Source organism: Herpailurus yagouaroundi, unplaced genomic scaffold (assembly GCF_014898765.1).
Source record: "Herpailurus yagouaroundi ecotype Mexico unplaced genomic scaffold, PumYag 181, whole genome shotgun sequence".
Classification (NCBI taxonomy): Eukaryota; Metazoa; Chordata; class Mammalia; order Carnivora; family Felidae; genus Herpailurus; species Herpailurus yagouaroundi.
Genome location: NW_024412412.1, coordinates 23,647,548 through 23,674,633, shown reverse-complemented (window position 1 = coordinate 23,674,633; position 27,086 = coordinate 23,647,548). Strand labels below are relative to the sequence as shown.

Here is a 27,086-nt window from a genome sequence, read left to right as displayed (position 1 = left end):
TATATATATGTAGAAACACAACTTGTTCCATGAATTCTGAGAGTAAGAATTTAGCCCCATAAGCATGTGAAGGCTCTGGTGAAATGTTTACCTCATAAGAAACAACTATTTTGACTTCCTAAAAGTCCAAAATTTGATGTCATTTTCTCTGTCACAAATTTATTGGCTATAAGAATACTTAATACTAAAATTAACAGGGAAGTATATAAATTTATTGAAATTTTATGGTATATTTATTACCCTTAGAAAAAAAAAAACAACACACTTACAGTGATTACATGGATAGATTTCCTGCTTATAGAAGTGTCTGGGGTAGAAGTAGACAAATGTAAATTAAGGTTGGGTGTTTACTGTCTAGCATATCCAATCGCTTATTAAGTTGTGCCTTACTTTCTTTGTTAATTGGAAAATATCTGCATTATGTACCACAGAGAAAAATATTTGAATATGGATCAGGTATATGAAGACACTTTCAAGTGACTTCAGATACAATCAATTATTAATTACTACAAATTACAGAATAACAGTTTATTGGCAGCAAATAGACAATTAGAAAACAAAACCTACTGTGTCTTTAATCTAAACTTAGTATTTTAAAGATTTTATTTTTTAAGTTTATTTATTTATTTAGAGAAAGGTGAGGGAGGGTCAAAGAGAGAGGGAGAGGGGGAATCCTGAGCAGGCCCCATGCTCAGCAACTGAGCCTGATGTGGGGGTCCATCTCACAACTATGAGATCATGACCTGAGCTGAAATCAGGGGTCAGATGGTTAACTGACTGAGCCATTCAGGGGCCCCTAAAACTAATATTTTAAAATATCCTTCTTCTAACCCACGTGGTAGAGACAGTCAGTAATTATTAAACATCTGCTACTTTTCAGACTTTTTTATACTTAGTTTGAGGTCATGTGATTAGCTCTGGCCAAAGGAAAGTGAGATGTTTCACTGCTGGTTCAAGGCAGTTATGACCCAATCTGTCTTCTCACCAATCTGTCCCATCCATTGACAAACATGGAAGCCATGCGTGCCAGATGTTACAGTTACAAAATGCATGACAGAAATACCCAAATTCATAGACTTTATATGAGTATAAATTAAACCTTGGTGGGGTTTAACCCTGGTATTTTTGAGTTTTTCTGTTACTGCAACACAGACTAGCCTATCTTTACCAACACACATAAGTTCGCAAAATTATTCAATGGCACTTTATACCTATTATTATCAAAGAAAAAAAAAGTCCCTTAATCTGTGAGTATCGAGATAACATATGCCTTTTTTGGGCATTATTCTCACATGTAAACATCACTAGGATTCTTGTGTTTCCATTTGCAGACACAACATTGCCTCTGAGTAGCATCACTTTGTCACTGCCTCCCTGGGAAAACAAGACCCAAAGCAAACCAGCTTTGTGTACAATGCCATTCGCAAAGCATGCTAGGAAATTTCTATTCACAGTCAACAAAATAAAAATCTCAGTTTACCTGAAAAACCTCTGTCACCTCAAAAAATTGTGTTTTCAGAGAATCTGATTCCTGACACTGCTATTAAAATTCTATTACCTATGAAAACTGAGTATTTCACTTGCTCAAGCCTAGCTTTTTGTTTGTTTGTTTGTTTTGTACACAGTACATTGGACTATAAGCTTCCATTGCTATGCTCAATTGAATTCTGACAGTGTGACCATTTAGGCTAATGCACAATAAACCTTATTATATTTGCAAAATTTCCAATAATGTTATGAGAGTCACTGAAGTTTAATCTTGGTAACTTTGGCATATAGCATAAAAATCTAAAATGCAAATAGGCAATTATATTCATTCTGAAGTAAGCAAATCCCTAAAAAGTACTGATCAGGGGCACCTAGGTGGCTCAGTCAGTTAAGCGTCCGCCTTCAGCTCAGGTTATGATCTCACACTCCGTGAGTTCGAACCCCTCGTCGGTCTCTGTGCTGACAGCTCAGAACCCGGAGCCTGCTTTGGATACTGTGTCTCCCTCTCTCTCTGCCCCTCCCTTGCTCATGCTCTGTCTCTCTCTGTCTCAAAAATAAATAAAAATATTAAAAAAAAATTTTTTTAAAGTACTGATCGGACACTGCATACTGACTTACACATAGGAAAAAAAAAAAAAACGGATACGCACCACATGGAACGTTCAGGAGCCGAACCTTAGTAAGAATCCCAGTACTACCATTTATGACTGATGTTTACCTTGGACAACCTCATTCGGGCTGCTCTCTGGGCCTCATTTTACCTATCAGCAAAGTGGTGAAGGTGAGGATAATGGTAACAATAACAGTAAAACCTATTTACAGGGTTTGCCATGGTAAAATATTTAAATATTTGAGAAAAGTGTTAGTGTGTAGTGGGAGAGAGAGAGAGAGAGAGAGCATGAGCAGGGGAGAGGGGCAGAGAGAGAGAAAATCTTAATCAGCCTCTAAGCTCAATACGGAGCCTGACGCAGGGCTCAACCCCATAATCCTGGGATCGTGACTTGAGCCAAAACCAAGAGTCAGATGCTCAACCGAGCCACCCAGGCTCCCGTGACTTCCTTTTTTACCCAGACCAATTTTGGAAGTATTATAAAATATGGATGAAGAATCTGACTTTATTTTGAAAGCAAATTAATAGCTACTGTAGATTACCTGGGAAATGACAATGTAATGTATCCGAGAAATAAACAGTAAGTTACTCTCATTGATGGCCAGTAATTTCTTAGCCCTTTTAGGTAATCTTTACTAGATTTTGAGTGATAATCTAAGGATTTTTCTATGTAACTACCAGTTACAGTTGATCATATATTCAACACAAAATATCAAGTTGTTTCATTAAGATGGACACATAGCTGTGGATTTCTGTTCTCATAATTACCTCATAGACTGAAAATATTTTTCTTGCCTAAGTCGAGTGGGAAATAATTGATTGTATTTGTCAAGAATCATTTTCAATACAGATTATTTTCAAAGGTGTTACAGATACCTGGACCTAGGTTAGAAAGTACATTTTAAAGGTGCATATCACATTTTTGCTCTTTTAATTAAACTTTTTATTTTGAGATCATTGGAGATTCATTTGCAGTTGTGAGAAATAATACCGAAAGATACCTTTTACCTTTAGCCACAGTCCCCCTATGGAAGCATCTTGCAAAACTATAATACAACAAAGAGGAGATTGACAATACGGTCATGATACAGAACATTTCCATCACAAGAATCCTGCTTGCTTTTTTAACATTCACATTCATTCACTTTCCACTTTCATCTGAACCCTAGGCAACTAGTGATCTGTCCTTTGTTTCTATAATTTTGTCACTTCAAGAATGTTATATACTTGGAATCAAACAGTATGTAACTTTCTATGATTGTCTTTTTTCACTCAGCATAATTTTTGTGGAGATTCATTTGAAGAGCTTCATGTAACAATACTTTGTTCCTTGGACTGCTGAATGTAGCACAAGTTTTTCAACCATTCACTTCTTTAAAAAAAATTTTTTTTTTACATTTATTTATTTTTGAGAAACAGAGTGAGGCAAAACATGAGTAGGGGAGGGGCAGAGAGAGAAGGAGACACAGGATCTGAAGCAGGCTCCAGGCTCTGAGCAAGAGGTCAGCACAGAGCCTGACGCAGGGCTCGAACCCACAAACTGTGAGATCATGACCTGAACCGAAGTCGGAGGCTCAACCGACTGAGCCACCCAGGTGCCCCTTAACATTCATTTCTTAATGAACATCTAGGTGGCTTCCAGTTTGGACAACCACAGATAAAGCTGCTATACACATTTGTGTACATATTTTGTGTGGACACAAGTCTTCATTTTTTTCTGTGAAAATGGCCAGAAGTGCAACTGGTGCGTCACATAATATTTACATGTTCATTTTTTTTTTTTTTAAAGAAACTACTAACTTCTTTCTGGAGGGGCTGAAACATTATACACGCTCACAAACAATGTATGAGTGGCGCAGTGTTCCTACATCCTCAACAGCATTATTAATGTATGGCAATTATTTCGGCCATTCTAATAGGTGTGTAGTAATATCTAATTGGGGTTACCATTTGCATTATCCCCATGGCTTACAAGTTGAACATCTCTTCATATCGTTATTTGCCAGTTGTGTAATTGTTTGGTGAAATGTCTCATGTCTTTTGAGTTTCCTAGTTGAACTGTTTGGTTTTTTAATTGTTGAGTTTGAGTGTTCTTTAAACTCTCAAAATATTCTAGATACTACTGCTTTATCAGATATGCAGTTTACAAGAATTTTCTCTTAGTCTATAGATTATCTTTTGAATACAGGGGACACATTTTACTCCACAGTTATCATTATGCTTAGAAGAGTGTCTTAAAAATGAAAGAAATTATAGTATTTGTTTAATTAAACTGCATGGATCTAATTCCTCTTTAACAGAGTATATAGGCATAGAAATAAAGGTTTGGAGATCGGGGTGCCTAGCAGGCTCAGTCAGGAGAGCATTCAGCTCTTGATCGTGGCTGGGGTCTTGAGTTCAAGTTCCATGTTGGGTGCAGAGATTACTTAAATAAATAAATAAGTGAAAAAAAATTTAATAAAAATATGGGGATTCAACTAGGGAATCAAGATTTGAACAGAGAAACAAATGTAACATCCATATTGTCAGCATCCCTTTAAAGGGACTGATGTATCAACTCAGATGCTTCTCTTAAAACCAGGATGAGACCAACAAGCAGTGTTAAATTATTTAAAGGATTTATTTTGATACATTGCGTTCTTTCATGTGTCTCAGTTAGTATATGGTTTACCTTAATCTCATTACATTGATGACTTTAAGAATCTTTTATCACCTATTGGTATCACTTGCATCAATACTTTGGATTCTATGAACATAAAATACAATGAATGATATTCTCTGAGAAGAAGCATGTTCGAAAAAAAGTAAATAGCATCTGCCGCTAAATATCTTGCATTTTTCTAAAATTCTATGCATGGATTGTGGTGAGGGGAGTGGGCTCTCTGCCTAGTTTAGCAACCCAACTCTGTCATCATGCAATTCTGGTCAAGTTATCTGTAAAAAGCCATTTACATTTTTAGGGAGGAAATAAAGGAGATATGACAGGTAAAGCTCTTAGCACTGAATCTGCCATACAATAAGTGTGCTATAAATATCAAAGCTATTTGTATCATTATTTTTGAAGAAACACTGCTTTCCGTGTGGTTTTATTCAAACTATGTTTATCTGGAAATTTCCATATCCCATTAATCATCTTTATAATAGTTAATATAACCTACCAAGGAAAAGAAAGGTGTGTATTTTCTTCTTCCATTGTTTCAGTATCTATGTACAAATCTTCACCAGCTGCCACTAAAAGATGCTAAAAGTCTTATGTTAAGTCTGAAACTAAATTTTAAAAATTCAATAATTAATATTATATAGATTATGCACATTGACAGAGGTAGGTTTTCCACTTTGATTTTTACTGAATTTAAGCTTCAGAAAAGCAAATAATTCTAAAGAAAGGGCTTTGAGAGAAAGACCTAAATAGCAGCCCTACCTCCTGGGGTGGTATGTGACATCTGCAACATTAGGCCCTATGACATAGGCATAGATAAGAAACTGATACTGCATGTTCTCTCTCAATGTTTAGACATTCTCTCTGTATGTCTAAAATAACCATGGGGCTTCCATATCTTGGCAATTGTAAATAACACTACAATAAGCATAGGAGTGAATATATCTTTTTTGAAATAGTGTTTTTGATAGACAAATGGATAAGGAAGATGTGGTATACATATACAGTGGAATATTACTCACCCCTAAAAATGAAATCTTGCAATTTGCAACATGAATGGATCTAGAGGGTATTATTATTATTGTTTTCTTTTTAGAGGATGTTATCCTAAGTGAAATAAGCCAGACAAAGACAAATACCATATAATTTCACTTACATGTGGAATTTAAAAAAAAACAAAACAAATGTAAACCACCACCACAACAAAGAGAGAAACAGATTCAAATATAGAAAACAAACTGGTGGTTGCCAAAGGAGAAGGTGATGGAGAATGGGCAAAATGGGGAAAGAGGATTAAGAGGTACACAATTCCAATTATAAAATAAATAAACCAAGGGGATGAAAAGTACAGCATTGAAAATATACTCAATAATATTATAAAATACTGGTCATGTTGAGCATTCCATAATGTATATAATTGTTAAATCATGATGTTGTATGCCTGAAACTAACATGTCAAATATACTTAAACATTGTTTAAATAAATAATAATCACGTGGCTTCTAATGTTTCTGCCAAGCATCCACCTGCCTTCCAAATGTCCTAACAAATAATTTCATTATATCCAAATCCCATAAAGTATCCCATTACTGAAATGTTTGTAAATCACAAAAGAAATACTGGCAACATGTGAAATAATAAATGCCCTCTCTGTTGTTGGTAATGTCCACACTGCTGTTTTAATCAGTTACAATCCGGGGCTTACGGGAGAGCAGAACTCAGATATAGAGCCTTAGACGGATGCCTTGTAAATAAACACATATACATATATAGAGAGAGATTATTATAATTGGTGACCAGTTGCAGTGAATCAGAAAATTGTTAGTGTTCTTTTAACCTAACAATCTTTTATCTGCTTAACAAACAGCAGGTTGTAGGCGGTAAAAGCACATCAGAAATAACATGTCAATTATATCCCATCAGCACACAGATAAATGTCCAACTGCTTTGCTTGGATTTTTCTGTACATAAACAAAAACATATTTATCAGAGTTTGGAATTGAGAAGGAGAGCAAAACTCATTTTGTCAATACCTTTGTAGAGAGATCAGGTCATATCTTTCGCTTCTAAAATTTGCAAAGAAAAACTGAAGCATAATTTTCTAAGTAAAAAAAAGATAACAAAACTAGGGTACATTTATTCATTCTTTTATCTTTTTGAGAGAAATAGTATCTGGCATCACTCCGCTTGTATCTGAAGATTTGGAGGGTTGGAGTACTACTATTTCAACCTTATTAAAAAATACTACTTGAATTTCCGTCTAAGCAAGTACTGAGATATTCTATAAGAATAAACTCTACAAAGACAGATGATAGATACATAGATAGATAGATAGATAGATAGATAGATAGATAGATAGATATTACATTACTATCTTTAATGCTCAATATTCCTGAAAGCAGGCATGATGCAAATGAAAACTTGAAAGGCTCTAAGAATTATTTTTCTGAATGGAAGAAGAGTGAAGAGTAATCCAAAATGTTTGGAAAGTACATCAGTTCTGTACGTAACCTCACAGGGTCCATCTGGCATGTATAATTCATGAATAAGTCTAGTACACAAAGTCAGAAAAATCTTTGGGACACTAGAGATGTACACGGACAAATTGCATCCTAAGGTGTTTCCATACTTTTCAAAGTATCATTTTGCGATCCATCACTAGGCATGTTAGAAACTGAGTACAAACAATGTAGGAGATTACAGCCACCATAATACTGACTTTACATTGTCATGAAAGCTCTTTTTTACCAGATCCCATGAACTTTCAGAGAAATATATCTGAACTTCTATTTTAAAAAAGATATTAATAAAGTAGTCTTATTCTATTTTTGGAATATCGAACATTGGCAAAAATACATAACTCTTTTTCTGATACCGCATTGAATACTGTGCATTTATATGCAGTTTAGACCACCAACATACAAAGAAATCTACAATTATTCTAGGATAGTAAAATCACAGTATCTTGAATCATCATTATCATTGAACATTTGTTGATTTTCATTATGTTTGACCATTTTGTTATTTTAGAATGAGAAAAACATGAAATCAAAGGGCTGATGATTGAGAAAATCATAAAAAATAAAAATGACTTAATGAAAAATAATAAACGTATAATTGTTGAACATATTTTCTTACATATGAGCTCAGCTCTTTTAACGATACTAAAACTAGAGTTCACATATACTTCCTCAAGGACAATTTGAACTGTGATCCACTAAGCAGCCTGAATTCATTTTCAAATAAATTCAATTCATGCTCATAGGCAAAAAAATTTTTGTTATGAACATATCCAGCGCTTGAATATATAATGTTTTCTGCCTAATCACACTTGACTTTAGACTCTACTTGGTTTGACTAAAAAAAAAAAAAAAACAAAACAAAAAAAAACGAGGACGACCTCAGGTTGTTTTCCTCTCTGAGGTTTAAAAAAAAAAAGTCATGATAAATTGGGCTGTTGCCTTTGCAGATAAAATTTAAAACCTGAATTTCTACCCAGATTTATAAGCTGGAATTCACTCTTAGCTCTGTTTTAAACTTCATAACTTATTTTAAAATCTAAGTTTTGACTACTCTTTCATCTATATGTCTTATAAGACAGAGCCTTTGTCCAAAAGCAATAAATTCTGCCTATGACCCTAGGCTGAAGTTGTGAGGAAATATGGAGGCACTATTCTGTCACAGAACAGCAAAAAGGCTAATGTGGAAGGATTTATATGAGGAGTGTGAAGGAAAATGCCAACATCGTGTGGTCTCATTATTATTGCGTTCTTTCTTAATCCACATAGAAACCAAGCCACCAAAGAATAGAAGACCCAGGTAGGGGGAAAGATTCTTCCCCTTGTTACACACTAAACAACACAAAGATGAGTTTACTATGATATCCTGGAAGCAATAACGAAGCTTATGTCTTTGTTAGCTAAAACAGTTTGTCAAAACAAGTCAAATTCATCCATAGGTTCATCCACTCCAACAAGAAGTTACCAAGCTCTTTTGCCTTTGCAGTTTTGCAAAAGTAATCACAATGTGTTCATGCATCGTTAAGAATTGCTACAATTTATATTCCAGGTTTTAGAATTAGGGCTTCGAGAGGCTGCCTTTCCAAACATACTGAAAATGTGAACTTTTCTGTTGTAGCTGTAATGCATCCATTGTGTTTGGTAATTTAAATACATTAAATTGTACCAAGAAAAATTATTTGCAATTCTCCCCATAATCAGAGCAAAATAGTCTGCACTTTATATCTTTGTTGTACTACATACTAGTACTGTAAGTTCATCATTAGTCTCTCAAACCTGTATCTTTCAATTTGTCTAGAAAAGTAAATAATTGTCTGTAATTAGAGAGTTAAAGTATTTCCATGTGTCTTTTAATGTGCTAAGAACCTCCAATGAGAATAGCAATGATCAGTTAGATTGAGACTAACAAAATACCAACAGATGTAAACTGCTGAAAGTGCTTATACCTGAGGGAAATGATCCAACTAATATAATTGAATTGGGACACATTCTGTAATAAGCACAACAACGCAATGAAAAAATCAGGGCTCTGAATCTTCCAAGACCTGTTCTAAGTTCCTTGTATATTTTGACACATTTACTGATTAAATAACTCCTGTGAGAGATGCTATTCTTGCCCCTCATTTTAAAGAGGAAACTGAGGTAAAAGGGGTTTAATAACTTCCCCATATTTACACTGCTGGTAGGGGTCAAGGCTGCCATTCAAGCCCAAGCAACCTGGCTGAACAGTGTGTGCACACACGCTTAATCTACCGCACTGAAGTGATCGTGCCAGTGCACAGGGTGGAGCCATAATGAGACTGGCTGGAGAGAAAGAACTGGTTGGTGAGCGTGCATGTAAAGAAGCCATGTTCCTAGAGCTCAGGCTTCCTCTACGCTTGGCAGGGGCCACGGAGAGCAGCCGTCCAGGGAGCACTCTCCTGCCTCTTCTTCAACTCACCTGGGTTTATACACGTAATAGGTTCTCTGCCCTTCAGACTGAGATGTAAAGCACTGGGTCAGCCACCTAATAGAACTAATTCCTTCAGCGACCTCTGAAAACATTTGAAAACGTGCAGGTGCCAGTGTATGAAGAGGCCCACAGCAGTACAACACCCGGTGTCTTGCGTGACCTCTTGTGCCTTCCTCTGCTCTGGCACTGCGTCACTGGCCTTCAACTCTGAGCAACTAATTTACTTAATAAGAGTTCCTTCTCAGGCGTTAAAGTAAAAGCACTTTTATTAATAAATGGGATGACATCATCTGATTTAAATTTTTATCCGGGCAAAGAAAAGGCCAAGTTTGAAAAGTTTCATACATTCAGTGCTGCCTATCTTACCTGATGGCCATGCAATTCTTTGGAAAGGCATAATTATAGGTTAGCACAAACACAATTAAATTTCCTCAAGGAGGACTTATTGTATGACTTTCTATTACAAACTTCACTTCAGAGTGTCCAGCGGAGATAAGGGCAAGGATTAGAAAGACTATGATTAAGAAAGTAGAAAAAGAAAACTCATAAATTAAGCATGAGTATTTTATATTCGTAACACTCAGTGAAAATATTCATTTTTACTTCTACGCCATATTACTGCTGATAAATATTTGTATATAACAGTAGGAATAATAATATGAATAATTTCAAAAGAAATCAGAAACAAAAGGGAAAAAAACTCCTCCAAATAAATGTATTAACTTTACTAATTATAAATATACACTGGAGACCTTTTCTCAAGCCTAGTCCTAGAATATGCCTTTTTTCAATATAAATATACTACTATAATGAATTATTGATTATGTCACCATTTTTGCCAGTCTTTTCTTAATCTCATAAGACAGCATTTCTAAAATATGAAGACAAAGTTACAATGGAAACAGAAACTATTTTCCAATTTTTGAATAATTATTGAAAACTTTACGTACAGATCCAGAAATTACTTTGACTTCTTTCCTTTTAGAAATAAAAGGATACCAGTAAGAATAGAAATTACTGTAGGAATTTTAAAAGGCTCAAGGTAATTTTCTATATCTTCTTAAATCCTTTGAAGAGATTTATTTCACATTTATTTAGTAGTTATTTATAAATTCATTTTGAAAGATATTTCATTGCCTATTAAAAATCTGAAACTATTAGACTATTCAATGTATAAGTTATTAGAAGTTGTGTGATTTCAAAGCATCTACCACACTATGTGTATACTCTATACTTCATAGACTATCTCTAAATATTTGTTGATTAGCCAGATGTGTTATTTGAAGAACATTCTTGAAAGAAATTTCATGATGCATTTGAATTATAAGGTAGTTGTTAATTTTTTTCAATCAATCCATGTATGTAATTAAGATTATCAAAAAAAAAGCTTCCATATATTATTACTACACTATCAAAGAATGATTCCTGGGTCATAAAACACATCTTAACAAAGTTAAAAGAACAGATTGTATACCATGATATCAGCAAAATGCAGTATAGGAATTTCTGTTATCCATCCTCTCCCAGAAACATTAATTTGAACAACTATCCATGCACCAAAAAAATACCCTTACAAGAGCTACAGGTTACAGGCAAGTGATTAAAGTTCCTAGGTGAAGCACAGAAATTAGAAAACGTACACTGAGAAGAGTAGGAAACATAGACTCACGTTACTGCCATTGTCCCTCCCTCAAGCCTGGGCCACTCGGCATGAAGAGAAACATTCTCCACTGGAGAGAAGAGTGAAATGAGTGCCCAAATTCACCATGGACCCCAGTGCTGGCCTGATTCATCACCAGGCCAACTCCTGTAGTCTCTAATATTGTAGTGTACTAATCCTAACTGTAGTATAAAGGTTAAATGACAAAACTATTAAAAATAACTACAGCTTCAATAGTTTGTTAATGGATACACAGCATAAAAAGAGATAAGTTGTAACATCAAAAGCATAACATATGGGGGAGAGTACAAAGGTAGAATATTTGTATGTGATCTAAGTTGTTATCAGCTTAAAACAGACTGTTATATCTCTAAGATGTTTTATGTAAACCCATGATAACCACAAAGCAAAAGCTTATGCTCAATTCACAAAAGATAAAGGAATTAAAGTACATAACTAAAAAACAAATCATGACTTCACAAGGAAAGATAGTAAAAGAGAAAGGAAAATGGAACTACAAAAGAGCAAGAAAACAAGTAATAAGATGGCAGTAGTTACTACTTCTCTATCAATAATTGCTTTAAACACAAGTGGATTAAATTATCCAATCAAAAGGCACAGAGTGGATAAACAGCTTGAAAAATCAAAACCTAACTGTATGCTGCCTACAACGGACTCACTTAAGCTTTGAGGATGCACAGGCTCAAAGTGAAGTGATGGGAAAAGTTATCTCATGCAAAAAGAAACCACAAGAAAGCAGAATAGCAATACTTACATCAGACAAAACAAAATTTAAGACTACAACAAGAGAAAAAAAGGTCATTATATAAGGCAAAGGGGCCAATTCATCAAAAAGATATAACAATCATTAATATATATGCATGCAACAACAGAGCACCTACTTAAGAAAATAACAGCAGATCTGAAGGGAGAAATAGGCAATAATGTAATAATAGCAAGGAACTTGAATATCTTTCAACAACAGATAGACTATCCAGACAGAAAATCAGTAAGGACACACTGAACTTGAATTATACTTTAGACCAAAAAGATATAATAGAGGAATTTAAAAATGTTTAGAACTAAATGTAAACATCAAAATTTATGGGATGCAGCAAAAGTATTCTTAGATGGAAATTTATAGCAGTGAATGTATATATTAGAAAAAAAAAGCATATCTAAAATCAGTAATCTAAACTTCCACCTCTGGAAACTAAAAAAAAAAAGAAGATAAAAATCCAAAGAAACAGAAGAAAAGGAGTCATAAGAGTGAAATCAATGAAACTGAAAATAGGAAATCCAAAGAGAAAATCAAAAAAGGTAAAAAGTAGTTCTTTGAAAAGTTTGACAGGAAAACCAATAAAAAGTAGAGAAGAGACAACTTTATTAATAAAAGAAATGGGATAGGGGATATCACCATAGATCCCACAGGCTTTAAAAGGATAATTAAGGAATACCATGAACAACTCTAGGCCCACAAATTTGATAACCTAGTTAAAATAAACCAATTCCTTGAAAAACACAATTTACCAAAACTCACACAAGAAAAAATAGACAATCTGAATAGGTCTCCATCTATCAAGAACTTGGGTTAGCAATTAATAATCTTCCCAAACAGAAAGCCTCTAGGCCCAGAAGCATTTGGTCATGAATTCTACCAAACATTATAAAAACAAAAACAAAACAAAACATACAACATACTGATTCCCTGCAGTCTCCTTCACAATAAAGAAGCAGAAGAAATACATACCAACTCTTTTTATGAGGCCAGTATTACACCAATACCAAAATCAGGCAAAGAGATTGTAAGGAAATTGTACACCAATATCCCTTGAGAACATAGATGCAAAAGTCCTCAACAAAATATTAGAAAATTAAATCTATCAATATATTAAAAAAAAAAATAGTACAGCATGACCAAGTGGAACTTATCTCAGGTATGCAAAGCTGAGTGAACATTTGAAAAACAATGTAATCCACCAACAGCCTAACAAAGAAATATCACATGATGCTATCAATAGATTCTTTTTTCTTTCTTTTCTTTCTTTCTTTCTTTCTTTCTTTCTTTCTTTCTTTCCTTCCTTCCTTCCTTCCTTCCTTCCTACCTACCTACCTACCTACCTACCTAGATACAGATATATCTATAAAACTCTCAGTAAACTAGGATTAGAGGGAATTTCCTCAACTCCAAGAATATCTGCAAAAAACCTATAGCTATCATCACACTTAATGGTGAGAAATTTGAAGTTTTCTCAGTAAGATCAGGAACAAGGCTAGAATGTTCCTCCTTACCAGTTCTTTTCAACATTGTACTAGAAGTCTTTGCTAAAAATCAATAAAGAACAGGAAATTAAATGTGTACACTGGGAAAGAAGATGTAAAATTGTCTTTGTTCACAGATAACATGATTGTCTACATAGAAAATCTGAAAGATTCAACCAAAAAAAACCCCTGTAACTAATAAGTGATTACAGCGATGCTGAGGGATATAAAATTAAGATACAAGAGTCAATTTGTTTCCAATATGTTGATAATGAACAAATGGAATTTGAAGTTAAAAACATAAGGCCATTACATTTGCATCATGAAAAATAAAATGCATAAGTATAAATCTAACAAAAAACTTACAAGATCTAATGAGAAAAAGTATAAAAATCTGATGAATAAAATCAAAGAAAAACTAAATAAATGGAGAACTATTCCGTATCCACAGATGGGAAGACTCAATGAAATCAAGATGTTGGGGCACCTGGGTGGCAATTAAGTGTCCGACTTCCGCTCAGGTCATGGTCTCACAGTTCGTGAGTTCCAGCCCCACTTTGGGCTCTGTGCTGACAGCTCAGAGCCTGGAGCCTGCTTTGGATTCTGTGTCTTCCTCTCTCTCTCTGCCCCTCCCCCACTCACTCTTTGTTTCTCTCTCTCTCTCAGAAGCAAATAAACATTTAAAAAAAAAAAAAAAACAAGATGTCAATTCTTCCCGACTTGATTATAAATTCAATACAATTCTAATCAAAATCCTAGCAAGTTATTTGATGGATGTTGACAAAATGATTCTAAAGTTTACATGGAGAGGCAAAAGTCCCAGATAATCAAATACTGAAAGAGAAGAACAAAGATAGAAGACTGTTGTTACCTGACTTCCAGACTTATTTTACAGCTGTAATAATGAAGACAGTGTGGTACTCGCTACAGAATAGGCAAGGAGATCAATGGAACAGAATAGAGAGCCCAGGAATAGTATCATAAATACAGTTAACTGTATTTCACAATGAAACTAAGGCAATACAATTGAGCAAAGATAGTCTTGAAAACAAATAGTGCTGGAGTGGCTGTACATGCACATGGAAAAAATAATCTAGACACACACCTTGTACCCTTCACAAAAGTAAACTTTAATGTAAAAAACAAAACTGTGAAACTAAAAAAAAAAAAAAAAAAAGCTTAGATGACCTTCAATACAGGATACCTTTTTAGCTACAATACCAAAGATATCCATGAAACAAATAATTGATAGGCTGGACTTCATTAAAATTATAAACAATTCTCTGTGAAAGGCACTATCAAAAGAATAAGAAGACCAGTCAATAGGAGTAAACATTTCCAAAATATTTCTGATAAAGGATGGTTATCCAAAATATATAAAGAACTCCTAAATCTCAACAATAAGGAAACAAATAACCTGATTAAAAAACAGCCCAAAGATCTTTACAGACATCTCACCACAGAAAATATACAGATGGCAAATGAAAATATGTTCCATTTCATATGTGGTGGTCAATCATAATTCCAAAAAGTTCATCTTTAATAAAACCTAACTTTATATAGTAATCAAGTTTCCTTCTCATTATTGTAAACATGATATTTACCACTAAATTTACTAAGCAACAAAAATGCTTTTGGTATATGAATCAACCCACTGACTACATGGACTTAACCAGTTGATCCAAAGTGTCCCTGGTCAAAGAGATGATTATCAGTCTCTTCTTAAAAGCCTCTTACCAAATAAATTTGTATAATAAATAAAAAATAACATCCAATGTCCTTGTCATCGATGTTTTAGAGCCTCTCCATGAATAGTCCCTGACCACCTCCTCACCTTCTCATTCCATCCCTCTCCTCACCAACTTCTCTGTAGCCATTTCCTCCTGCTGCTTCTTGAACATATCTAGCAATGTTTTGTTCTTTTTTCTGGAAAGTTTTGTCCTCAAATAGCTCATATGTTACTCTTTTCAAAAAAATTCTATTTATTTGTTTACTTATTTAGTAACTCTACACCCAACTTGGAATTCAAACTCACAACCCCAAGGTCAAGTGTTGCATGCTCCACCAACTGAGCTAGGCAGGTGCCCCTCTCATACTTCACTCTTAAATCTTAACCAAATGGGTCTACATCTATGAAGTCTTCTCTATCCATTTTAAAACATTTCTTTCCTGTATCTCTCTTTTCTCCCAACCTAACGTTAATTCTTTGTAGCACTATTAACCAGCATTATATTGCTTGTTTACTGTCTATCTGTCCTACTAGAATGTTACTCCATGAGAGAAATCAGTCTATTTTATTCATTATCCTCAGTGCCTGGAATTGGATCTACTCCATGGAAGATGTTCAACTGTTATATATTACAGGGAGTGAATGAATACGGTGATATGCCTGAGAAAGTTTTGCCATCATTCATAGTTAGGGATTAAGTTAACCATATATAAACGTCATGGTTAAAGATATATGAGTGACTTCTTTCTCTCAGTAATATCCCTTGAAAAATGGATAACTATTTTGCTACTAAGCAGTATTTTCACTATAGTATTGTTTAAACATTATTAACATTTAAACATTTAAACATTAAAATATTGTTTAAACATTATTTTCTTAAAAACTACTTCAAAATCAGGGTTTTCTCTCACAAATGATGAAGAAATTTGGTTCTACCACTCTATACTCAATGCATTATTACTTTCAATTATAAAATGTTTCCATTTTTCACAGAATGTATATGGAAACCTGAAAATTCTTAAGTGATACAAATAAAATTCATTAGTCATATAAAAATTAAGCACATTTTATATTAATATCAGCACACTAATTTCCTTATTCACAAATACCTTATTAAATAATTTTTTAATGTTTGTTTTTGAAAAGTGGGGGAGGGGCAGAGAGAGATCAGAAGACACAGTATCTGAAGAGGCTCCACGCTCTGAGCTGTCAGCACAGGGCCCAATACGGGACAGAAACCCACAAACTGTGAGATCATGACCTGAGCCAAAGTCTGACGCTTAACTGCCTGAGCCACCCAGGTGCCCCAAACAATTTTAAAGCTATTTATTTGTTTGTTTGTTTTCTTTTTCCTTTATAAAAAAAGACCCCAATATCAAGATAGTAAAGGGGAGAGCAAGGAACACACCCCTTGATGTACAGAAATGGGGGGCAGGGGAAGGATAAGCTTCGAAAGGAGGGAGGGGAATGTCATTAAGGCACCAAAATATTCTCTGTAAAACGATGGAGGAGGAGTTTCCACAGCCTCAGAGATGAAGGCTTCATCAGAGGCAAAGGCTAAGATGGCCTTCACAGTTGGGGACTCTCCACTCAAGCGTTCGAAGGAAAAGTGATGGACTTCTTCTCTGGGTTCAGCTGCAGCCACTCACTGCTTGCTCTGGGTTTACCTTCTGCCAAATTTTTTTTTTTATTTTTTTTTTCAACATTTATTTATTTTTGGGACAGAGAGAGACAGAGCATGAACGGGGGAGGGGCAGAGAGAGAGGGAGACACAGAACTGGAAACAGGCTCCAGGCTCCGAGCCATCAGCCCAGAGCCCGACGCGGGGCTAGAACTCACGGACCGCGAGATCGTGACCTGGCTGAAGTCGGATGCTTAACCGACTGCGCCACCCAGGCGCCCCAACCTTCTGCCAATTTTAGGTAAAGGTGCTGCAGGGATTCACTCGTGTGGGTTCAAAGTCAGCATCTCCAGCAGCAGCTGTGCTCCACACTGCTCTATCTCAGGTACCACTGACTGCGCTGGGCTGGGCCCTCTGAGGAAAAGGCTCCTCCAGGCACAGACACATTTCGGGGCCAGTCATACTAGGGGGGCACCCGACCAGGTCAAAGGTCTTGCCTAACTGGTGAGCTTCAGAGTTTCCACAGGAAAGAGCCTTGCGAGGAAACACCTCTGCGAAGATACAGCCAACGCTCCACATGGCCACGGGTTGCATGCGTAGACTGCAAAGAATGTCTGGAGAATGGCGCCAGAGGGTAACAACCACAGGTATCACTGCCATCTGATAGCTGTAGATTCTGGCCGGGCCAAAGTCAGCCAACTTCACTGTCCCACCATTTTTCACCAGAATGCTCTCTGGCTTCAGATCTCAGTGAATGATACAGTTGGCATGAAGGAAATCTAGGCCTCTTAGAACTGGCGCATCATTTCCTTGATAGTCTCCACTGACAAGCCTGGTGGGGGGGCCTTGTCCAGATACGGCCTTTGGTCTTGGTCTACGCGCTCAAACACGAGGGTCACTTTGGTCTCTCAGTCAGTTTGGGCCATGGCACAAAGGTCCATCAGGTGGACAACACTGGGATGTTCAAAAGCTTCCAGCTGCCTCAGTAAGGCCACCTCATGAACTGTGCTGATGGGAAGGCCCCCGCCAGCACCTCTTCCATTAGGAACTCTAACACTCTTGAGGGCCACAAAGTGGCCACTGTGGGGACCATGGGCCTTGTGTCCATAGGTACCAACACCGATCTCAGCCACTGGCTCATACTGGGGAGTAGCCATTCTCAGATCAGAAGAGACCCTCACTCCTGGCCGGGAGCTGCTGGGGACAGCCCATTATCGGGGCACTGGAGCCAGATCCTGCTGTGCCATACACTCAAGCTCTGTCCACTGAGGCTAGACATATGTGCCCGGCCACAGACACATTCTACAGGCTAGAGCGGCCCCCCTCACCACCACCCTCACCATGGGACCAGCTGCCAAAGAGGCACGCACAAACTCCGATTTTAAAGCTACTAAATTTGCATTTGTGTCTTTTATTTTCATAACTCAGTACTTCATTTACTGAATTACATTTCTTACTTATAAGACACTTTTTTTCTGGTGGGTTAAAAAAATATCTACAAAACATCACAACAAATAAACAGGTATTAAACATTTTTTTTTTAGATTTAATGCAAACAATGTAATTGACAGATTGTAATTTGTTCAGATTACCCTTTTTCCTTGAAAATACTTTGAAACCATATCATGTATGAATATATTGCAAAGAAATACCCTCTTCAGAAAGATAAAAATTTCTAGGGGCCCCTGGGCGGCTCAGTCGGGTAAGCATCTAACTTTGGCTCTGACTTCAGCTCAGGTCAAGAACTCTCAGTTCACCAGTTCAAGTCCTGCATGGGGCTCTGTGCTGACAGCTCAGAGCCTGGAGCCTGCTTCGGATTCTGTGTCTCCCTCTCTCTGTGCCTGTCCCCTACTTGTACTCTGTCTCTCTCTGTCTCTCAAAACTAAATGAAACATTAATTTAAAGAAAAAAAAAGATAAAAATTTCTACAATGCTTTATACCCTTTTGGCAGCCAGTCCTTGTCATTTCGATAGACAGCATAGCCTTCAGTGAAACACGTGTGGAGGAGGGAATTCTGTTATCTGCACAGGCCCTAATGCCTGGTCATCTGTTTAAATATGCAGTGACATTTCCAATGTAATTAAATTTCTAATTGTACATCCAAACTTTGTTTATGCATTGGCATGTATAATAAATTATGATTTATAATTGTTAAAAGCCATTAATTTGAGATCTGTAGGGCAAGTCTTCAGCATCTTGACTGTACCTTAAGACTCATTTCTTTTAGAAATTATTTGAAAACATATTAATGGAACATAAATTTAAATATTATAAAATTGATACTGTTGGAGGACAAATTGAATCAAATATATTCATGCTGGGCTGTTTTTATATTTCCTTTAAAATCCAGTTATTTGTACCAAGAATAATTAAAATAATAAACGCACATGTATAAAAAGAGAGTTTCTAATTATGCGGTGTTTTGGGAGGACATTTCCAATTATACAGTAAAAAGGATAAAAAACATTTTTAATTACTATTGAGAATTGGACACAGTTGAAAGTTGAGCTTGAACTATTAAGGCATGTTTAAAGTACATCTAAAAACGAAAAGACAGTTTTTCTAAATTAACAACTTTTAACGTTGTTAGTGCCATAGTTTGTGGTATTGACAGAATGCTATTATATGAAAATCTGAATTTACAAGATATTTTGGGTAATCCATATCTATAGTGAATAGCATTGTAATTTACTAATGCTCCAGTAAAGCCATACCCATTTTTAAGAGCGGACATAATCTGATGGGCTGTGGCATTATTCTAATTAATCACTTCCTATACAGTATGAGTTATTAAATATTTTAGATATCACTCATACCTGTATTTTATTTAAATATGGGTATCTATTGCATGTATTGATATATTATGCAAATTAAAATGAATTATATAATGTACAGAAATTATATTTTAAATATTACAGATTAGACAGACGTAACTTTTTTGAAACAATGAACAAGCTAACAAAGCAATACTTCCAAAAAATATTCATGAAACAATTAGCAGAGCATTCATTAAAGTAAAAGACATTCACCTAATCTACCACCCAAAACCCAGGTACTTGAATTCATAGCAGCAAACCTTGGGTATTACCATTAAACTAATTTACCTTATACATTCTCAGCCTCAACATGGTGGTCCAAAAGAGTAATTATATAAGCCCATATTTCTTTTAATGACTAAGTAACTAAACTACTTCTTATAAACTGGATTTTACTTCTCAACCAAGACTTTAATAACAACTGGATATGATAAGTCATATAAATTGTTATAAATTTTCTGAAGAGCAACATTTAAATGGAGACAGTAAGAGAAAAAAATGAGAACTTATTTTAGCTACCAATTATACTAGTTTTATTTTTTTAAAAATATCTGCAAAGATGTTTTTGGAAGAATGAAAACTTTGAAAAATTAAATTTGCAGCAGTAGTAAAAAAAGCCCGCAAGATATAAACAAGACAACTGGAAAGGGAATAGCACACCAAACCCTATCTTTTCTTCCATACAGTGTAGCTTTCAAAAGAAATTGTGAAACTGCACAATAGACATCTTACAATTTAAAATGAACATATTTTACTTAATCACACATTTATTTTCAATCTATAACCAAATTATAAAGTTGGAACTTTAAAAAAAATAACATTTTCTACTCCTAACAGATATTAAATATCTTAAATGTGGTATTTCTTAAAAACTCATAAATGCTGTACTTCATTTAGAGGTTTTAGTATTTATTACTAAGAGTGGAATAGAAAAAATACAAACTACATGCTAAGATTAAAACTATTATTTTTGTTTCCCATTTTGTTAACACTAACCAATACATGACCCCAGAAATAGGATGATGAGAGATAATTTACAATTTTGCTCCATCAGGAACATTTCTAATAACAATTCATTTGTTTTACAGTAGCTATTTTGATTGAAGGGCTAATATATTTGGAATTTTTTTTAGCACACTACGGGCTTTGTTATTGCTAGCATAATTAAATTGTGGATTTAGTGAATTATATTATATACAAAAGTACACCTCCTTACCAGTGGGAGTAATTTGCCCTACAGAAATCTGTTATAATATTTAAATGAAAATGTTAATCAGGGACTATTTACAGCTGCACCTGCTCTTATTTGTAGCATGAAACTGTGTAATCATTGTCAGTTCTTCCAGATCCAGGCAGAATATAACCATTACTATGACAGAAATATAATTAAAGAGAATCCCCATCTGCTGTATTATCCTGGCTTTGTTAAAGACTGAGCAACATGGGTGCAAAAGGCACCAAGGAGGAGAACAAAGGGGGCAGACAAGGTGTTTACGAGAATACTGCCCATTTCCTACTCAGAACACCAAAGGAATTATTCCCAAAAGTTCAGTGACAAACTGATAAAGAATAAAGTTAGAAAAAAGTTTAATAACCCAGACAATGGTAAAGGCTCTGCACTGAAACTGAAGCTCCTAAAATAAAATCTTTTTCTTCAGTGATGAATGAACCTATGTGACTGAATATACAATACTTGGGTGAGTCACTCAGTATTTGTTGAATGAATGATCTAGATCTGAAAATACACAAGAAATAAGCACGTGCATAATTGTTGCATTTTAAATACAATGGTAGAGTGTCTTAGTCAAAAATATCTAAAAATCTTCATAAATACATTTAGGTGGCAGAGAGTCTGTGTCAGCTAATGGATGACCAAACGAGTGGTGAAAGGAACACACACACACACACACACACACACACACACACACACACACACAGAAACACACAGAAATACAAAAAGAAAATCCAATTTGGACAAGTGGAAAGATTGCTTAATTCCTATATTTAGTAATCCAATTTACATCATTGAGGAAGATAAGCCAATTCTAACAGAACCAAAATATTTATACATTGATAAGCACACGTTCCTCTCAGAAAGGATGAGTTAATCTTAAATATCGTAGTATGAATAACATCACCTAAAAAGAGAATATTTGACTCCTATAGTGAAATAGTCTTATAAATAAAGAGCAGATATAAGCATAAGATTTATACTGACTAAATTTATATATACCATTCTTAAAAACCATGTCCATATAAATGAAGCACAAAATAGCCAATTGTGGACAAATCAAAATGTGGCTGTGAATAATTTTTATTGTAATATTAGAGGTAAAATTAGAAGTCCAAGTTAATGTAAGAAAACAAAGCAAAAATGTTATCCTAGGATAATACTTTTAAAATTGTTTTGTGAGAAGACAAAGCACTAATTTAGCTTCTATATATATGATCTTGGGCTTTGTCAAATTGTATTTAGTTTGCTAAATATCCATAATTCATATATAAAATGCTATTAAAATATTTCACCCATACTTTTATCTTATTTTGAAAATTTTATATCTTGTTTTAAGATCTCTTAAAAATATCAACAATATATCCTATTATTCTTACTCAACAATTTCTTATGACAAAAGTATAATTAGGAACAATGAAATCCTGGCTGCATCTGTCCATTGATTTTTTTTAATACTTAAATTACATATTTAAATGATGTTATACCAGAATGATTAATTTTTATGAATTTCAAAAACTTAAATCATTAAAATTAATGATATATCCTAGAATAAAATCATGGATGGGAAATGACCAAATGAGCTGGGAGGAGGGAAGCATCATTATAGATAGTCCCTAGAAAGCATCCATGAAAAAAGGTGATTTACAAGTAATGTATCTGCCAAGAAACCATAGATATGACTAGGACTACTGTCAAGGAAGTTTATTTTACACACCCAGCCACGTGTAGTAACTGTAGTAACTGTAACTGTCTAGGAACTGTATAGGAACTATGTATCCATAGGAACTGTATAGGAACATTATTTTAATTTATGCTTTCTAATATTAAAATATCATCATCATACACATTCACTATATTTTTTAGTCATGTTTTCATCTGATCTTTACCAAATGTGTTTAGAGCATATATTAATAAAGTGGAAAAAATATATGTTGCTATCTAATACAGGGGTTTTGAATACAGGGTTTGAATACAGGGTTTCATACCTGCCTAAAAAAAAAAAAAAAAAAAAAAAAAAAAAAAAAAAAAACAAACACCTGAATTCTTTCTTGTTGCGTTTAGAGTTAGTAAATATGGCAAGTGGTTCATTCCCTTTCCCTAATGGGAAGTCATCTGGGAAATGAAGTCTTCAATGTTCTGATTTCACTGGGTGGGATTTCTCAGATGGAGAAACAAATAATAATTCTCAACCCTGATAGAAAGGATATTTTCTGTGATTGCTTTTCACCCAGAAGTAACCATAGATTATTTAAAATATTCCCAGAGCTACCTGTAAAACTTTAAAGGAGGGCAATTAAGTTGGAGTTGTAGCTCCAACACTGATTTTCTCTGTTTATACAATTCAGACACAGTACAATGGATTATAAACTATTAAGGAGACCCAGATATTATGGTAAATGTTACCTAGACTAAGTATATTGTTGTGGTAAAGGTTACCTAGATGGAATACATTGCTAGTTCCATGTTACATGTACAAATATATATTCTTCAAATTCTAATTTGAACAATGATTAAAATACCCCCACTGACTGAATATTCCAATATGCTAAAACACCTGCAATAATTTCATTCTTTAATAATTTCACTTTCATTAAAAGAGATTAATATTTTACTATTTTGGGGTTTATATACTATCACTGTGTAGGAAGATAAGTGAGGTGTTGCCTAAATATTTGTAAAAGCAGCAGGTGAGGAAAGTGATTACCAACTAAGAGAATGAGCAGCAAACACTAAACACTATCCTAAATAATAACTTGTAAATAATATGCTTAAGGAAGTTGTCTATGATAGCCATGTGTGGCTACAGGTCAGCAGTTCTTAACTTTGAGAATCATATGAAAGCTTTGCTCCACCCATATCTTCAGAGGACATAAACACATATATGCAGAGTTTGACTTCCGTTTCCAGAGAGTTCAAGACTCTTTCCCAAAGTATCAATTAAAATATCAACTCTATGCAAAGCCAGGCTACACAAACTGTTGTGAGGTTCTTCATCTAATCTCAACCAGACTGAGTGTAACACATGACATTATTTCACATCTCACTAAGAAAGTAAAGCTGCAGACAATTCATTTCTGACACAATGCCTTCTTATTACTTTGAATATTTTTATACCTGTTGAAAGGGCACTTTAAAGCATGTGTGTGTGTATATATATATATATATATATATATGTGTGTGTATATGTATATATATATATATATATAGTTTTACTGACAAATCACAGTGTTATTTTTGAAGATACTTTAAATTGCAATTAATTTCCATTCACATAGCACCATTAACACACATCATGCAGCTGAACAGTTATGATCAACTTGGCACATCAGCAGGCAAATGCAACTATTTTGTGACTGTTGCCTGGCTGACAACAAATTATATGTCATTGACCAAAAAGCATAGAACAAATCCACAGATAATATTTGGAGAAAGCATGCCATAAAAATAATGAAATATGATACATAGTAAAAACACTGGGCAGAGGGTAAAAAAACCCTTAGTGCACATTAAGTGCAGTGCAGGCAAAAGAGAACCTTTCAGCAACAATGACCTTGGTTCCAAGGGCAAGCCTATCTCAATGGACCTATATAACTGAAAAGTTTATTATACAATGATATAAATTAACCTTTTTTTTTTTCTGTTCTTACATCTCTTTGAAATGCTGATTGTCTTTTAATACAGGGAGAGAATCTATTGATCTGCAATATTTGCATATTCAAATTCTTCTTAGGATTAATTTTAATCGCATATTAATTATAACACTCTGGAGTTTACTTGAGTCATTGTCCATTTTAATTGTCATGAATCAGTCCTTCAGGACTTGGGTCACCCTGCAATCTTAATGAATATAGGTATTTGGGTCTTCAGAATGGAAAATCTGATTCTAGAATTCAACAAGTAGTAGGTGAAGATTTGCCAACCTCCAGTTTTCCCAGATAGATTCTGATTTCCATGGGGACAAGGCCTGTGAATTTTTGTTCACCCTGAACACCCCAGCATTTAGTAGAGTGTCAGGCTCAATAAATTTTAGTTGAATAAGCCTTATCACCATTTCAATATAGAGTTTCTTACAGTCATGGTTACTTAAGAGAAATATCTCTGATTCTTATAAATTTTTCTCTTTGCAAATTCTCATTGAAGAAGACTGGTAGGTTAGTGATATACTTGCTTAATACCTTCCAGGAAAAAAAAAATAGGATTTCTCTCCAAAGTTCATCCCAAATTTAGATTCAACATGCAACATTTAATGTAAAGAGAAGAAAAAAATGATTTAAAAAATCCGTTACAAAAGAGCCTCTTTATACACATTGACATGAATCAGGACAAGGAATAAAAGAGAAAGAATTTTCAGTGCTTTGGAAAATAAAACACTTGTCTTGCCTGGAAAAAAAAAAGAAGAAAGAAAGAAAGGGGCTAATGTCAACAGAAAGTTGATGTCCACAGATGGTTTCAGTAAAGGAGATGGTCTATCACTGGTCAACTAGTTTCAGTGTTCAAATAAGGTAACAGTAGAAGACTAGAGATTTTTTCAATGAGGTAGTTATGATATGTTATGTTGTTATTAAAGAGTATCTATAACAGTTTTATTAAGAGCTTTTTTTCACAGAGCAATAACCTAGAACAATAAAGTTAAGAAACAAACCTTTAAACATACAATTATCACAACTACGAAAATAGTAGAAGAAATAGAAAATGCACATGACAAAAGGATCACTAGCAATATTTCCAAGAATGTATTTTATGCCAAGAAGCAGCAAGTAAGTTGAAATGTATCATGACGTTCCTTGTGGCCGAATAAAGTAGGATGAAACCTGGAAGTCATCCCAAGGTGATTAAATACATACAATGTGGCACCAACACTGGATGCCATCTTATGCAGGGATCGGATTGAGTGATCTTAATTTATTTATTTTTTTTAATTTTTAATATTTATTTATTTTTGAGACAGAGAGAGACAGAGCATGAATGGGGGAGGGTCAGAGAAAGAGGGAGACACAGAATCCAAAACAGGCTCCAGGCTCCGAGTTGTCAGCACAGAGCCCGACGCGGGGCTCTAACTCACGGACCGCGAGATCATGACCTGAGCCAAAGTCGGACGCTCAACCGACTGAGCCACCCAGGCGCCCCGTGATCTTAATTTATATATAGAAACATGGGTAGATGTTTTGATTATAGTTTAAGAATCAAAGTTAGAAAGAGCCTGAAATCTACATACCACAGTATCATTTACACAAATTAACACACACACACACACGGCAGAATTCCTTTACGTGTAGTGTGTGGTTTATGTATGGTATGTATAGGCCTCCGTAAACCATGAGAACACAAGTAGCAAAAGGCCTAGCTGCCGAAGACATGAGCCCAGGTAACAAAGGGAGACCTCCCTGCATTTACTTGTGCAAGAGCCCGAGATTAAATGGAGTCCAGGTAGTGTGGCCTCTCCCTTGCCAAAAAGAAAAACGGAAAAGTAAACACTCATCATGGAGGAACCAACCATAGTTAAGGTGTCTCCACGATTCGCTCTCTGGGTAGTGTAGGCACACATCTGGTTTGTGATTGGTTGAGATGGCACCATGTTCTCACCAATGAAAGTTGAGGCATTTCTTAGAGAAAAAAGGAAAAGTCTGGAGAAGGAAACAGGGGAGGAAAAAAGGAGTGTCAGGTCCCCCATACTATAATTTACTAAATACAGTTTTCAAAGATGCATTCATATCTGAGGACATCAACATTTTGGCATGGTTACCTACAAAGGTAATGAGAATGGGAGGGGTGCAGAAATGATGGGAACATACAATAAAACAAAACAAAGGCCCAGGTGCCTGGGTGGCTCAGTTGGTTGAGCATGGGACTTCAGCTAAGGTCATGATATCACAGTTCCTGAGTTCAGGCCCTGCATCAGGCTCTGTGCTGACAGCTCGGAGTCTGGAGCCTGTTTCAGATTCTGCATCTCCCCCTCTCTCTACCCCTTGCCCACTCACACACACACACACACACACACACACACACACACACTCTCTCTCTCTCTCTCTCTTTCC

The 27,086-nt window shown here is 35.2% G+C and overlaps 1 protein-coding gene and 1 pseudogene across 5 annotated transcripts in view; both read right to left on the bottom strand.

Moving 5' to 3' along the window:
- Window positions 1–27,086, bottom strand: part of SGCZ (sarcoglycan zeta) — a 1,125,109-nt gene that overhangs the window by 576,167 nt on the left and 521,856 nt on the right. The gene's annotated exons all lie outside the window — the stretch shown is intronic.
- On the bottom strand, window positions 16,695–18,240 carry LOC121039747 (cyclin-dependent kinase 4-like; annotated as a pseudogene).